This window comes from Pristiophorus japonicus, chromosome 8 (assembly GCF_044704955.1).
Source record: "Pristiophorus japonicus isolate sPriJap1 chromosome 8, sPriJap1.hap1, whole genome shotgun sequence".
Taxonomy (NCBI): domain Eukaryota; kingdom Metazoa; phylum Chordata; class Chondrichthyes; family Pristiophoridae; genus Pristiophorus; species Pristiophorus japonicus.
In genome coordinates, this window is record NC_091984.1 from 190,848,563 (window position 1) to 190,863,869 (window position 15,307).

The 15,307-nt window shown below is 44.7% G+C and overlaps 1 protein-coding gene across 6 annotated transcripts in view; it reads left to right on the forward strand.

The window, feature by feature from the left end:
* The window catches only part of taok3a (TAO kinase 3a), a 207,590-nt gene that overhangs the window by 49,707 nt on the left and 142,576 nt on the right, over positions 1 to 15,307 (forward strand). The window contains exon 1 of one of the 6 annotated variants that reach the window (XM_070887691.1): positions 10,008 to 10,174. The exons of the other annotated variants lie outside the window; for them this stretch is intronic. The gene's annotated coding sequence lies outside the window, so the exon portion shown is untranslated. Of the gene's footprint in view, positions 1 to 10,007; positions 10,175 to 15,307 lie in introns of those variants that run through there. 6 annotated transcript variants of the gene reach the window in all.

Here is a 15,307-nt window from a genome sequence, read left to right on the forward strand (position 1 = left end):
GTTGGTAGCACTCTCACCTGAGTTAGAAGGTTGTGGTTTCAAGTCTGACTCCTGAGACTTGAACACAAAAATCTACGCTGATACTCCACCGAGGGAGTACTGCACAGTTGGAGGTGCCATCTTTCAGATGAAGCATTAAACTGAGACCTTTGCCCCCTCAAGTGTACGTAAAAGATCCTATAGCACTATTTGGAAAAGCAGAGTAGTTATCCCTGGAGTCCTGGCCAAAATGTATCCATCAATCAACATCACTTCAAAAAAAAAATTTAAAATTACCTGGTCATTATCACATTGCTGTTTGTGGGAGCTTGCTGTGTGCTAATTGGCTGCACATTCCCTACATTATAACAGTGACTATACTTCAAAAGCGCTTTGGTTCAGTGGTCAGTGGATATTAATTAGGTGCACGATCCTTGGCTATTTTTCTGTTCTTAACCGGAGACACTGAGGCAATTAAACTTCTACCAGTGCCAGGCTGAGATCAGTTAACTTGGAATTGAATTGAATCCTTTCTGTTTGGCTCCTGTACTCACTTAATTAACTCCATGAACTGTCAGAATAGTATTTACTTTTGCTGACTATTTAACATAACCAATACACAAGTTTAAAGAGACAACTATTGCTGTAAATAGTGTAAATGTGGATTCTTTTCCCTCAATCTGGTTCAGCGAATTCACTGAGTTGAACACCGTTGCCGCTTATAACCAAGCAGACTTTATTCTTTTGTTTCACCGGCCGGGACTTATCGGACAGAAGGAATGCTCTCCCTATAGAGTGCACCCGCTCCCTACGGGCAAGTGCTGTTACATTGTAAAGGCGCAACGGTTATACATTTCAGTACAAGATACAATTTGAGTGACATTCAGTTCAGCCTATCCCCTTTGATCCCTCCTTCCCTTTGTCCACTCATGAGCCGACATCTGTATGGGCTGTTTTTACACAAAGGAGCCTTTCAGAGTCTTTCTTGTTTCAAGTTTACTGGTGTGACTTAGCAAGACCTTGGAGCTAGTCTGTTAGTTGTATCAATGTTGTAACATTTGCAGTCTGACATTCTTAAGGCTATTCCTCCATGAATCCTTTGTTCAATTCCACTGTCCCTATACATTTTCCCACATTCTCAATTTCAATGTCTGTATACATTCTCAATAGTGTACATATCTAATGGTCTATGCTTCCAGTTTAACTTTTGTGGTTATCTTTATCCAAGCCTCTCTTCAAATTGGCCCAGAATATTACATTGTTCCAAATGCATGTGCCATCTAAAATTGGAAATTGTGCAATGTTAATACTTTTGATCCCCTTCTTCTATTTCTCTGCAGATCATACATTGCCCAGATTTTGTAATGGTAAATGACAACGAACTGTCAGGGTTTGTCGTCAATTATACCTCCCGAGACTGACTGTAACTTCAGGATTTATCACATGCGTATCTAAACGCGGAAATCCTGAAGTTGCGATCAGTCATTCACTGCTCTGACACTGGCTGTGCTGTGGACACCCACCTGATAGCTGGCAATCGAATGCAAACGTGAGCTTTTCCCACACTAATATCGCTGTTCAGTCGCCATTAAATATTAAACCTTATTGCAATAGATGCAACCAGGGTTTTAACTGTGTATTGACTGCTAAACAACTTTTCTGACCCTTGTCTGTGTGGTAATTCTTCAATGGATGCGATTTCTGCGTGCTGCTGGTTCGTCACAGGAGTGTGAAAACAAAGGGAAATGGGTGGTTGAGAAATCTGAGGAAATTTTTTTTAAAGTAGTGAAGGGAGCAGGCTGGTGAGAAAGCCGGAAAAAGAACCGGGAAGGGAGCAGGCTGGTGAAGAAGCCGGAGTACTTCTCAGATCCTCTGTCTGTTGTGGTGAATGTTATTTTAAAATTTGAGACCTGACCGTTATGCGCAGAATGCTTCTGCGCAGTTTCTGGTTCATTGGCAGGAGTCGCTCCGTTCTTCAATAGCTTGATGATGTCACTGCTGCATTATACTAGGAATCCCCTTTCCACAGCACTACAATCAATAACACATCGGGAAGCCTAAAGTTTTCGCCACAGAGTTCGCAAGATTTCTGTGGGCAGCTTTCTTCAACGTCAGCGATGATTGCCGTCACATTACACCCTGACCCGAAATTACATGCCACTATTTCCTGGTTGAGTAAGTGGCCAGGTGACTTCTGTCAATGCACCCTCAGACTAGCTGAGAGACATGACTGCCTATTGTTTGTGTGTTTCTTCTCCCATTGCCTGTCTCAAATGTCTTCCTATCCCCCCCTCTTCCCCCCCCCCCCCCCCCCCCCCCCAAAACATCTAATAGCAAAGCCAAGATTTGTCCTGCCTTAATTCTTACAAGTTACTTGGGAAACACTTTCACTTTCATTAGGTACATTGGGCCCAAGTTTCGGCCTCAGTTGCTCCTGATTTTTTGGAGCAACTGGTGTAGAACGGAGTATCTTAGAAATTCAAATTCTCGCCATTTAGTTTGCTCCAGTTCTAGTCAATTAGAACAGTTTCACTTTGGAACAGAATTTTTTTTTCAAAAGGGGGCGTGTCCAACCACTTACGCCTGTTTTCAAAGTTTCGGCAGTGAAAACTTACTCCAAATTAACTTAGAATGGAGTAAGTGAAGATTTTTGTACGCTTGAAAAAGCCTTGTCTACACTTTAGAAAATCAGGCGTAGGTTACAAATTAGGCATAGGGAACGAGGTGGAGGGGGGGGGGGGGGACGGGAAGTCATTAAATTCTCCAATCAATCCTTAGTTATACTTATACAAATATTATACAAATAAATCCAACCTGGATAAAAATTTATAAGCAAAGAAAAGATTAAATAAACCATGTTCCTACCTGTGTGAAACAGCAGCAGCCGTCGAGCTGCTGTGCTTCAGGCAGGCCTTTCATGTTGGAGACAGGCAGGGGTGTGGCGTCAGTGTCTCGATGGCAGCCCCAACAGCGGCAGCAAGCAGCCTTCGAGCTGAGCTGCTGTGCTGCAGGCAAGCCTTCATTCTGTTAGTGGCTGGCCGGCAGCCGAAGGATCAACACCGGACGCACGCAGCTTTTCAAGGGGGTTGAGGCCATTCGGCCATGGGATAGGAGCGGCGTCAGTGGCTGGCCGGCAGCCGAAGGATCAACACCAGACGCACGCAGCTTTTCAAGGGGGTTGAGGCCATTCGGCCACACTTAAGGAGCGACGTCAGTGGCTCGACGGCAGCCGAGTCCTTTTAAAAATGGCCGAGTGCCGATGTTTGTTTGACACTGCGCACACGCTCCAACGCGCACGCGCAGGGTTGCCGGCACCACGTTGGCTCATTTAAATTGGACCCGCCCCCCACTAATTACAGAATCGGCGCGAGTGTTTGGCTCCACCCCCCCGCTGTGAAGAGCGCGCCGCGCCAAGCTGAGATCGAGCTCCGAGGAGCCGGAGAATATAGAAGTTTTTTTCTAGCGCACTTTTAGGCGTGAAGAACAGGCGTCCAGCTCGGAGGTACGCCTTTTTCGGCGCGGGCCGAAACTTGGTGCCATAGTGCCAGTCTTAAAGTTACATTCATATGGACATGCATCATGTCATTCTTAGTGTATATACTGTGGTTTAAATTAATTCTTGTATGTGGGAGTTGTGTTGAAAGTGATTATATTGGAAACTAAAGTGATGTGCTTTATTTGCATTCCTTGCATTGTAGAACTGAGTTTTTAAAGAATTTTAGGTATCAAATAAATAATTTAAGAGGCATTCTTTTACAGAGTGTAGTGAGAATGTAGAGTTTGCTGCCACGTGGCAGATTGAAGCAGATAGCATTAATATATTTAAGGGGAGGCTTGATGCCTGCATGAGGGAAAAGGGAATGGAGAGCTCTGGGGGCTGGGTGGGAAGAGGTGGTTAGAGTGTGAGGATGCTTGTGTGGAGTATAAACACCGGCATCGACCAAATGACCTGTTTCTGTGATGTAAGTTTTATATAAATAATTTTCTGCCAGGCATGCTAGATTACAGTGCTTCACACATACATTTCTTGCATTATTGTATATGAAAGATATCTGTGGAAAATTCAGACTTGTAATATGAAGTACCCCGCATCATTTAATGACCGCGATCTCCTGGCACAAGTAGCGTGGTTACATTTCAGAACTTCAGTAATTGCCACATGTTTGATGATAAAATCTAAGTGTTTGTGGTTAAAGCAACAGTACATTAACTAAGAACTGTTTGTAATTATATATTCTAGTTAGTATTACATGTCAACATGTGGTTGCAGTATACTTTTCATCCATTGATTGGGAAAGAAAGCATTGAAAATGGATAAATAGAATTTCACACTCTTTGCTATCGTCAGGCCTATTTTATCAGTACAGCAATTTTGTTGTTTTAAATTAAAGATTGATCGTTTAACTTTTTAAAAATAGTTTTGAATGAAATAATATTTGAAACTCATTTCAAGAACATTTTCCTTTTAATTATATTCAAGGTTATAGGGTGAATTGTACTCCAATTGGTGGGCACTTTTTAAGTAGTATGCTCAAGGGTGTGAATATGGGAGTGAGAGATAAGAAAGTATGTAGTGGACTACTAAAATTTTCTGGTGCAGTTTTTATATCTTTTTAAAAGAAGAAAAGTGGAAAGATTTGCAGACTGATGAACAGGCTGCAAAGTTACAAATTTGGCCCAAAAATTGCTGTAAAATTAATGGTGAACTCCTCCGATAATGAAGCAGTCCATGCCCGCATGCATCAAGACCTGGACAACATTCAGGCTTGGGCTGATAAGTGGCAAGTAACATTCGTGCCACACAAGTGCCAGGCAATGACCACCTCCAACAAGCATGAGTCTACCCATCTTTCCTTGATATTCAGCGGCATTACCATTGCCGATCCCCCACCATCAACATCCTGGGGGTCACCATTGACCAGAAATTTAACTGGACCAGCCACATAAATACTGGCAACAAGGTCAGAGGCTGGGTATTGTGTGGCGAATATCTTTACTCCTGGAACCACTCTTTTCTTCCCCCCCCCCCCCCCCCCCACAAAGCCTTTCCACCATCTACAAGTCAGGAGTGTGATGGAATACTCTCCACTTGGCGGGATGAGTGCAGCTCCAACAACGCTCAAGAGCTTGACACCATCCAGGTCAAAGCAGTCTGCTTGATTGGCACCCCATTCACCGCCTTCAACATTTACTCCCTCCACCACCGGCGCATTGTGGCTGTAGTGTATACCATCTGAGATGCACTGCAGCACCATGCCACGGATTCTTCGACAGCACCTCAAAAACCCACGAAGGACAAGGACAGCAGGTGCATGGGCACACCATCTGCAAGTTTCCCTGCAAGTTAAACATCATCCTGACTTGGAAATTTATTGTAGCTCCTTCATCGTCGCTGGGTCAATATCCTGGAACACACTCCCCAACAGCACTGTGGAAGTCCCTTCACCATAAAGACTGCAGCAGTTACAGAAGGCGGCTCACAAACAACTTCATGTGGGCAATTCGAGATGGGCAATAAATGCTGGCCTTGCCAGTAACGCCCACATCCCGGAACAAATTTTTAAAAAATGGCCTACCATTATTCGTTCGTAAAAAAAATCCAGCAATTTGTGACGAAATAGAGATACACCATGAGTTCCAATTCTCCACAAATTGCTGGACAATTTTCCCTGCTCTGCCATTAGCCTCGACAAAGCGGATAAAATTGCAACCTTGCCGTTGGTCTTTCCATTGAAATTAATTGCATGTCATGAAATTGCTGGATTAGTGCCTTAAATGCAAATTAATCTCACTGTTGCCATTTAGGGCTGGTAATTCACGTCGTAAGGATCCTGCTAATAACGTGGTTTAAGGGCCTGAGATGAAATTACAACACTCGACCAACTAGTTATATAACGCCTTTTAATGTAGTAAAACGTCCCAAGACACTTCACAGGAGCGTGATCAAACAAAATTTGGCACCGTGTCACATAAGGGAACATTGGGGCTGATGAAAGAGGTAGGTTTTAAGGAGTGTCTTCAATGAGGAAAGAGAAGTAGTGAAATTGAGAGGTTTAGGGAGGAAATTACAGATCCTAGGGCCTCGGCAGCTGAAGACACGGCCTCCAATGGTGGAGTGATTAATATCGGGGATGTGCAAGAGGCCAGAATTGGACGAGCGCAGATATCTGAGGATTGTAGGGCTGGAGGTTGTTATAGGGAGGGATGAGGCCATGGAGGGATTTGAAAAAAAGGATGACCATTTTAAAATCGAGGCATTGCTTAACCGGGAACCAGTGTAGGCCGGCGAGCACAGGTGAGATGCGTGAACTGGACTTGGTGCAAATTAGAATACGGGCAGCAGAGTTTTGGATGAGCTTAAGTTTATGGAAGATGGGAGGCCAGCCAGGAGTGCGTTGGTATAGTCAGATCTAGAGGTAACCAGCTCATGACGGTTTCAGCAGCAGGGATAGAGTCCGATGATACGGAGGTGGAAATAGGCGGCCTTCGTGATGGCGTGGCTATGTGGTCGGAAGATCATCTCTGGGTCAAATACGACACGAAGATTGCAAACCGTTTGGTTCTGCCTGAGGGATGGGGTCAGTGGTTAGAGAATAAAGTTTGTGGCGGGGACCGAAGATAATGGTTTTTGTCCTCCAAATATTTGTGGAGGAAATTTCTTCTAACCCAGTACTGGATATCGGACAAGCAGTCTGATAATTTAGAGACAGTGGAAGGGTCGTGAGAGGTGATGGTGAGGTGGAGCTGGTGGTCCTGGGCATACATGCGGAAGCTGATGTTGTGTTTTCAGATGATGTCGCTGAGGGGCAGCATATAGATAAGAAATAGGAAGGGGCCAAGGATAGATCCGAGGGGACACCAGAGGTAACTGATTGGGAAGGGAAGACATTGCAGGTGATTCTCTGACTATGACTGGATAGATAAGAATGGAACCAGATGAGCACAGTCTCACCCAGCTGCATGATGGAGGATGGTGTGGTCAACCGTGTCAAAGGCTGTAGACACGTCGAGAAAGACTGGGTGGGATAGTTTACCTTTGTCATAGTCACATTAGGATGTCATTTGTGGCTGATAATTGCGTGTGAAATTTTTATCGCATAATACTCCTGCGAAGCACCGTTGGGACATTTCACTATGTTAAAGGCGCTATACAAATAAAAGTTGTTGGTACTAGGCAGGCAGAAACCTGAGGAGAGAGAACAGTTAACAATATCGGCTAACATGGAAACCAGGAAGGGAAGTTGGTCAGTTTGGTGGGATTAGGGCCAAGGGAGCAGGAGGTGGATCTCGTGGACAAGCTGAACTTGGAGAGGAAACGAGGGGAGATAGAAGAAAAATAAAGATAGATCCGAAGTTGGGGGTGGGGGTGGTGGCGGTGAAGGAATGGTGCCTTCGAGGACGTTTGGCTGGTGAGAAAGGGAGGGAAGTGGCCGGGACAGCTGAATGGATGGTCTCCATCTTAGTGACACAAAAGCCCGTGAGTTCCTTGCATTTGTTGGAGGTGAGGGTAGAGGAAGCAGAGGAGGGGGTTTAAGACGACTGTTTGCAGTAGAGAAAAGAAGCCGAGGATTATTTGTGCATTCCAGGATGAACCTGAAATCGTGAGCTATTTTGGTAGAGGAATGCAGGACTCGATGGTTCTTTGTGATCCAGCCAGATCTGGCGATGAATGGCTAAACCAGTTGTCCGTCATATGCGTTCAAGTCTGCGTCCCTTTGGACTTGAGGGACTGCCGATGAGGGTCGTACTGGGGCAGCGACCCATGATCGAATAATGGTTCGCCATATCTGGATCTTATGGCAACCTCCAATTTCGTTGAGTGGGACCAAAAGACGATAGGAAAGATTAGCACCCAGCTGGGCGGGAAAGTTAGCAAGAGAGTAAGATGTGGTAGTTAGGAGTGCTGCTTGTAAGGAGGCAGCGACGAGTGTCTCAATGGGCCCTTTGGAGGATGCACAAAGGGAAGCTGTAGACTTATTGAAGAAGGTGTCAAGCCTGGGACATCAGCAGGAGAGTAGGTAGGTGGTTGGGGTAGGGATTTGGGAGGGTAGAGGACCCGTGAGGGGAGAAATGAAAGGAGGCAAGAGAGAGTGGTCTAGGAAGGGTAAAGAGAAAAGAAGAAAAAACGAGCGGGGAGAAAAATATGTTAATAGAAGTAATGGGATCGTGTCCGGAGCGGCAGCCAAAAGTGCACGTGAATGGATACAGGGAAAACTCAAATTACATTGGTGTGATTACATAGCAAGATCAGGAGACGTATCTCCTGGTAGTAATCGGGGAATAGAGAGAATATAATACGGGGGAGTTTGAGGTCCTGTGGCGGCTTAAAGCTGACGTAGGTAGGGTGGAGTCAGCATGGAGCATTGACGAACTGATGTCTAGGTTTGGAGACAGATGTGGAGGGTGAGTGAGCCAGAAGCTATTTGAAGTTGGAGTATCAGGGGTGCACTGCTGGGGGTATTTCCATGGGAATGAAGAGCCAGATGGTGTGCAGAAGTGATTGCGGGCCAGAAAGACGGTGACATTTACTTCAAAATTTAAGCAACTATTGGAACCAGGGGAACTTAAACACTGGAAGAGAGGAGATTGGGGAGAAAGGGCAAAGGATGGCATTGGATGGCCAAGAGTAGAGAGGCACAGCAAAGAACAACCTCTGAGACCCAGAAAGGGAACAAATTGAACTGTGGGGTCTCACTCCAGCATTTTAAAAACATTGGTTTCTATCTCTTGGCAGTATTTTTTGCCAGTGTTGCCATCCACACTCCTGTCGGAAAGCATTAATTTTCAGAATGCAAAGCTGTTTGGACACACATGCTGATTGGATTCAGAAAATAACTTTGAAATACAGAATATGAGTAACAATGTTTGTACATTTTGCACATCTACCATTCACTCAAGGAACGATGCAACAATTCACAAACACAAATGGGTTACAATGTCGTCGTCATCATGTTTTTTTAGTTAAAATTCTGACTTTTCCTGTCTCTTTTCTCTTATTCTACTATCTTTTCCCCCCCCTCTTTTCCTTTTGTATTTAATTTGACTACAATCACCCTATTTCCTTCTCCGTCGTTCGCTGTTTCTTTCTCTATCCTTTAATTAGCTGAGGAGATAAACTGATCATGAGGTCCCAGATATGTTGTTGACTTTGCTGTGCCATTATCATTTTGCGCTTCCAGCAATTTGTGGCGCAAAAATAATAGGTTCTGGAGGGTGAAGTTTAAAAAGTCCAATTTGTGGCACTCACGAAGAGGCTGAGATTGGGAACTCAGCAAATTTTTTTTAAAAACAGTTGTTACAGAAACTGAAAATGCAGCAAACATACTGATGAGGTCAAAAATGGCAATTGATATGAAAATTCTGAGTACAGTGTCTCGTAATTCACCCAATACTCCACCCATAACAACTTGCAGCTTTAAATCTTTTCTTTTCATTCCATAAAAAATGCTTTTTTCCTCTCCAGTCCCTTTTTTCCATATTCCAATCTGCATGATTGAAAATTGTGAACAGTGTGTGTGGTGCATTGGGAACACTAGTATGTGTTGGACATCTTGGAGAGTTAAGAGTTATAATTATATAGGGCAATAGCAAAATACCACGGATGCCGGAATCCAAAACAAAAACACAAAATGCTGGAAACACTCAGCAGGCCATGCAGCATCCGTGGAGAGAGAAACAGTTAACGTTTCAGGTCTGAGACTCCTCGTCAGAACTAGAAAAGTTAGAGATGTAACAGATTTTAAGCAGGTGGAGAGGCAGGGAAAGGGGGAGGGGAGAAAAGAACAAAAGGGACAGTCTATGATTGGGTGGAAGGCAGGAGTGATTAAATGTTGCAAATGCAGGTGGCAGAATCATAAACAGCTGCCATCTGAAAAAATAGGGGCAGAAGTTCTGGTCTGAAATTGTTGAACTCTTATGTTGAGTCCGAAGGCTGTAAAGTGCCTAATCGAAAGATGAGGTGCTCTTCCTCGAGCTTAAGTTGAACTTCTTTGGAACAGTGGAGGAGGACGAGGATGGAGAGATCAGAGTGGGATGGAGAATTAGTGTGACAGGCGACCGGAAGCTCGGTTCACCCATACGGACTGAACGGAGGTGTTCTGCAAAGCGATCACCCAATCTGCGTTTGTTCTCTTCAATGTAGAGGAGACCGCATCGTGAGCAGCGAATATAGTATAAGAAGTTGCAAGAAGTACAAGTAAATCGCTGTTTCATCTGGAAGGAGTGTTTGGGCCCTGGATTATGGCAAGGGAGGAAGTAAAAGGGCAGGTGCTGCATCTCCTGCGCTTGCATGGGAAGATGCCGTGGGGAGGGGCTGTTGGGGGTGATTGAGGAGTGGACCAGGGTTTCACGGAAGGAGCGGTCCCTTCGGAATGCTGAAAGGGGAGAAGAGGGGAAGATGTGTTTGGTGTTGGGAGTAGGCTGGAGGTGGCAGAAATGGCGGAGGGTAATCCGTTGAATGTGGAGGTTGGTGGTGTGAAAGGTGAGGACAAGTGGAACCTCAGTTGAGGAAAAATTAAGACATATCGGAGCACTTGTGTGGAAGGTGGCATTGTCAGAACAGATGCGGTGGAGACGAAGAAATTGGGAGAATGGAATAGAGTTCTTACAGGAAGCGAGGTGGGAGGAAGTGTAGTTCAGATAGCTGTGGGAGTCAGTGGGCTTGTAGTAGATGTTTGTATTCGTGCCAACAGTGCCTCTCCGCCATACTTCAATGCCTCAGCAGGGATTCCATCGGCTTCCCGTCACCTTGTTTTTAAGCTGTCTTGTGGCTTTTTCTACCTCGTGCAGTGTTGGGGTCTTACTGAGGTGGTGGCGGGTAGCTGGAGGATGGAGTCGAGAACACTCGAGTCGAAGGCAGAGTCTCAATTGAGGAGATCTTCGAAGTGCTCTCTCCAGCGGGCCCTGACTGCCTCGGTGTCCTTGATGAGTGTTTCCCCATTCTTGGCCAGCAGTGGGGTGAACATAAGAACATAAGAATTAGGAACAGGAGTAGGCCATCTAGCCCCTTGAGCCTGCTCCGCCATTCAACAAGATCATGGCTGATCTGGCCGTGGACTCAGCTCCACTTACCCGCCTGCTCCCCATAACCCTTAATTCCCTTTATTGGTTAAAAATCTATCTATCTGTGATTTGAATACATTCAATGAGCTAGCCTCAACTGCTTCCTTGGGCAGAGAATTCCACTGATTCACAACCCTCTGGGAGAAGAAATTCCTTCTCAACTTGGTTTTAAATTGGCTCCCCCATATTTTGAGGCTGTGCCCCCTAGTTCTAGTCTCCCTGACCAGTGGAAACAACCTCTCTGCCTCTATCTTGTCTATCCCTTTCATTATTTTAAATGTTTCTATAAGATCACCCCTCATCCATCTGACTTCCAACGAGTAAAGACCCAGTCTACTCGATCTATCATCATAAGGTAACCCTCTCATCTTCGGAATCGAGAACACGTAGGACCTTGGATGTTTGGACCGTAGGTGGCCTTGACTGCAATGAAGAATCCTCGCATATCATGGCTGTCGGCCAGCTGCTGTATCTCCTGTGCTTTCCCCATTCACCACCTGTTCTTTAGGTCCTGGTTTTTTTGTTGCATGGACCTTGCGCTAAATATCAGCAAGACAAAGATCCTCCACCAGTCTGTCCTCGCCACAGACACTGCCCCCTCCCAGTCATCAAGATCCACGGCGCGGCCCTGGACAACATGGACCACTTCCCTTATCTCGGGAGCCTCCTATCAACAAGAGCAGACGACGAGATCCAACACCGCCTCCAGTGTGCCAGTGCAGCCTTCGGCCGCCTGAGGAAAAGTGTGTTTGAAGACCAGGCCCTCAAAACTGCCACCAAGCGCATGGTCTACAGGGCTGTAGTAATACCCACCCTCCTATATGGCTCAGAAACATGGACCATGTACAGTAGACACCTCAAGTCGCTGCAGAAATACCACCAATGATGTCTCCGCAAGATCCTACAAATCCCTGAGGACAGACGCACCAACGTTGGCGTCCTCGACCAGGCCAGCATTGAAGCACTGACCACACTTGATCAGCTCCGCTGGGCAGGCCACATCGTTCGCATGCCAGACACGAGACTCCCAAAACAAGCACTCTACTCTGAACTCCTTCATGGCAAACGAGCCAAAGGTGGCAGCGGAAACATTACAAGGACACCCTCAAAGCCTCCCTGATAAAGTGCAACATCCCCACTGACATCTGGGAGTCCTTGGCCAAAGACCGCCCAAAGTGGAGGAAGTGCATCAGGGAGGGTGCTGAGCACCTCGAGTCTCGTCGCCAAGAGCGTGCAGAAATCAAGCGCAGGCAGCGGAAAGTACATGCGGCAAACCAGTCCCTCAACCATTATCTGTCCCACCTGTGACAGAGACTGTGGTTCTCGTATTGGACTGTACAGCCAGCTAAGAACTCAATTTTAGAATGGAAGCAAGTCTTCCTCGATTCCGAGGGACTGCCTTTGATGATTAGATGTTTGTAGATAGCCTATCTCTAGAAATGGAGACCAAGAAGTCGGGGAAGGGTGGAAATTGGAAGCAGTGAATGAAATGTTCTAGTTCTGGGTGAGAGCAGCAAACAGCACCAATACAGTCATCATTGTACCAGAAAAAGAGGTGAGGGAGGGGACCCGAGTAGAACTGGAACACAAAATGTTCCACATATCCCACAAAATAACTAGGGCCCATGCGGGTTCACGTAGCAGCACCTTTTATTTGGAGGAAGTGAGTGGAGTCAAAGGAGAAGTTATAAAATATGAGAACAAGTTCAGCCAGGCGAAGGAGGGTGGTGTTGGCTAGGAACTGGTTGGGTTTCTGTTCAAGGAAGAAGCGGAGCACCCTTTGTTCATCCTGGTCGGTGATGGAGGTGTAGAGGATTGGATGTGCACAGTGAAAAGGAGATGGTTGGGACCAGAAAATTATAAAGGAACTTGACGGCATAGATGCTGAGAAGCTGTACACTGGTTGCAGAGTCTAGAACTAGTGGTCGTAGTCTCAGGATAACAGGTTGGCCATTTAGAACAGAGATGAGAAATTTCTTCACCTGAGTTCTAAATCTTTGGCATTCTCTACCCCAGAGGGCTGTGGATGCTCAGCTATTTTCAATACAGAGATTGATAGATTTTTAGATGCTAAGGGAATCGAGGGATATGGGGATCGGGCGGGAAAGTGGAATTGAGGTCTAAGATCAGCCATGATCTTCCTGAATTGCGGAGCAGGCTCGAGGTACTGTATGGCCTACTGCTGCTCCTGTTATGTTGATGTTTTTGCTTGTATCTTGGAGCAGCAGGCATTCCAATGTCAACAGGATAGCAGCAGGGTGCCTTGAGAAAGAAAGCATAACTTATCTTCTGCTTTTAATGTTTTGAGTATTATCAACAAGAAATGTTTGTGCAAGGAAATAAGTGACTTGGAACAACATCAATCATGAGTGATTAAAGTATAACTTTAGTGGTTAGTTAATAAACCTAGGCAGAGGGTTCCATTAAGTATAGTATTGAAGGAATGTTTTGCAAGATAAGTTGTGAATAAAATTCCACAAAGGTTTCAAGAAAAGATAGATCAGGAAGTCTTGTTTGAGGAAAGTATCTTTTGAAGTAAACAACTATGTGAATAGACTGTTCTCAAAGGATTCGGGAACAGATACAGCATGGGCCTTTATCTGTGACCTCTACCATTGTTGTAGGCAAACTAAGGTGTATAAAGGAGCATGGGTTTCAACAGTTTTTTGGAGGGCTTGTAAGATAGAGAAACTGAAAAGCTACTCTCTATACAGTTGGATTGATCACCTCTGCTGTATATAAATAAAGTCTGTTGCATATACTCCACCATCAAGTGTCTTGTGTTTACTTGGAAGAGTCGTTGTGAACCAGAGAAGGAGGGAGATTGATCAACAGTTGATCCCAACAGTGTGCTGTGCAGGAAATGGCTTCTAGTCCTAGATCCTCCATTTGCTGAGTTTACAATTTCCAATGCGCAGCCAAAGGAGGGTGGTGAGAGGAGTTCAGGCATGTTCACTACAGGGAATAAAAAATTAGTATGTCTTCTCAGAGCCAGTTTCAGAGCAACGTTGGTGAGAGCCTGGTTTTTCTCATTTTCACCCTGACCAAGAAAAGGAAAGCAGAGAAAAAACTTTGAGGGAGATCTTGCCCTACAAGTACAAAGAAAAGTGCAAATTAGAACCAAACTTGTAATGTTCTATGCCTTACTGTCTTTTTGGATTTTATACCACTGGCGTGTGCTGTTGAAATCATCTATAGTAAAATATTGAACAATTTCTCCTTAGTGGTTTGTGCTCCACAATACTTGCCCTGCTAAAATCAAAATTATTTCATTCTAAACCGATCTAAGATCTACTACACATGCTTACACAGAATTTAGTCATCTGTAACTTCACTTTGAGCAACATCTTGTACTCTCAGACTGTAGTTTTAATTGTAAATTGTCACTGTTATGAGTTCTAGTTAAGTTAATGCTTCAGGCAATTATAATTAACACTACTACTGTATCGAACTTAAATACCCTGTATTTCATATATTTCCAATTTATGGGTAATTGGTTTAAAAAAAATGTTTGTCACCGGTATTCATTTTTTTTAAGACATGCAGCAAATCTGTTCTTTAAACACCACAGGACACTGAAAATAAGGCTACATTTTTATTCTCTGTTCGAATGCAGTATATAGTTACTGCATGTTGGGGATAGTGCTGTACCACCATCAAAAAATCATAACTATGAATTGTCTCATTGACAAAAGGAACACCAAAATACATTAAGAAATCGCTCATCCAAACAAAGTGTACACTGTCTCCAATTTCACCATGAGCTTTTGATAATCCTTTTCAAGTATCTTTTGTGGGACTCTCCAAGTAAATAGAAACTAATTATGATAGTGCTCTTGGTAGTTGCTCTTGCATAAGAATGATGTCCGGTTGGACTGCTGCAGTGTAATAAATACTATGGTGACAGTCTACATTTGTACTTTGGAGCATAGAAACATAGAAAATAGGTGCAGGAGTAGGCCTGCACCGCCATTCAATAAGATCATGGCTGATTATTCCTTCAGTACCCCTTTCCTGCTTTCTTTCCTGCTTTCTCTCCATACCCCTTGATCCCCTGAACCGTAAGGGCCATATCTAACTCCCTCTTGAATATATCCAATGAACTGGCATCAACAACTCTCTGCGGCAGGGAATTCCACAGCTCAACCACTCTGAAGAAGTTTCTCCTCATCTCAGTCCTAAAAGTCCTACCCCTTATCCTAAGACTATGTCTCCTGGTTCTGGACTTCCCCAATATTGAGAACATTCTTCCTGCATCTAACCTGTC